The following is a 1,058-nucleotide window of genomic DNA, read 5'->3' as shown; positions in this document are numbered from 1 at the left end:
GACCCTGGGCAGTACCTCTGAAGGCAGCTGTTCACCTTAGGAATTAGCTATAATTGTAGACCAAAAAACCCGATCACTAAGAGTTCAACCCTAGAATCCCAAACATAGAGTACAGATAGGCTTAGTCCAGAAGAAACAGAATCTTCTTCCCTCCAAGAACCTCTCCTTGGATTTTGTTCCCATTGCAGGACAGTGGTCAAGTATCCATGAGACTGGGCAGTACTAAACCTCCAATAAGACTCCATGCAGCATCACAAAGCAATAGCAAAGGCTGACTGGGACTTCCCTGGTGGTCCAGTGGTTAAGACTCCAAGCTCCCAATGCAGGGGGCCCAGGTTCGATCCCTGGTCAGGGAACTAGATCCCACATGCATGCCGCAACTAAGAGTTCGCATGCACAACTAAGGAGCCCGGGAGCCGCAACTAAGGAGCTTGCCTGCCACAACTAAGACCCGGCGCAACCAAATAAAAATAAATACCAAAAATGTTATTTTAAAAAAATTGCAAAAGCTGACTAAATTGATTAGACTTCACTATGACATTCAAAGATGGCTAATAAGTCTCATCCTGTTGGGCGGAGCAGGCTGCTGAGCTGTTTTGTTAATTCTGGAGTGAAGCAAAGAGAGTATCCCAAAGAAGATCGTTAGCTAACCACAGCAACTAGGGCCCCAGAAAGTGATGCTGAAAGTCAAATTGCTATATCTCAAGTGACTATGCCAGCAAACCTTGGGAAAGGAGTGGCTGAGGCAATAGCTTGCAACTCTGCTGGTAGATTTTGCTTTACTCTTAGGGACCTACAAGTAAAGGATTTGGTAGTTTCCTCAATAAGATTACAGGAAAGAAAGAAGTAATTCCTAGGCCTTATTAGTGATAAAATTGTTCATAGTATTCTCATATTGTCTTCTTAATCTAGGCTATAGCTGTACATATGTCCCCATTTTTAATCATATCTTTTCTTCTTTTTTTTGATTAATGTCACTAATGATTTACCCAATTGGATTGTATTTTTTTTTATAAATTTCTTTTTTTTTTTTTTACTTATTTACTTTTGGCTGTATT

At 40.9% G+C, this 1,058-nt stretch overlaps 1 non-coding gene across 1 annotated transcript; it reads left to right on the top strand.

Annotated features, from left to right (window-relative positions):
• Positions 1 to 283: 283 nt before the first annotated feature.
• Positions 284 to 356, top strand: TRNAW-CCA (transfer RNA tryptophan (anticodon CCA)). The gene has a single exon. It is a non-coding gene; the product is annotated as a tRNA-Trp (tRNA).
• The last annotated feature ends 702 nt before the right edge of the window (positions 357 to 1,058 follow it).

This window comes from Delphinus delphis, chromosome 2 (genome assembly GCF_949987515.2).
Source record: "Delphinus delphis chromosome 2, mDelDel1.2, whole genome shotgun sequence".
Classification (NCBI taxonomy): domain Eukaryota; kingdom Metazoa; phylum Chordata; class Mammalia; order Artiodactyla; family Delphinidae; genus Delphinus; species Delphinus delphis.
The sequence above is the reverse complement of the archived record's forward strand: the minus strand, read 5'-3'. Positions and strand labels throughout refer to the sequence as shown.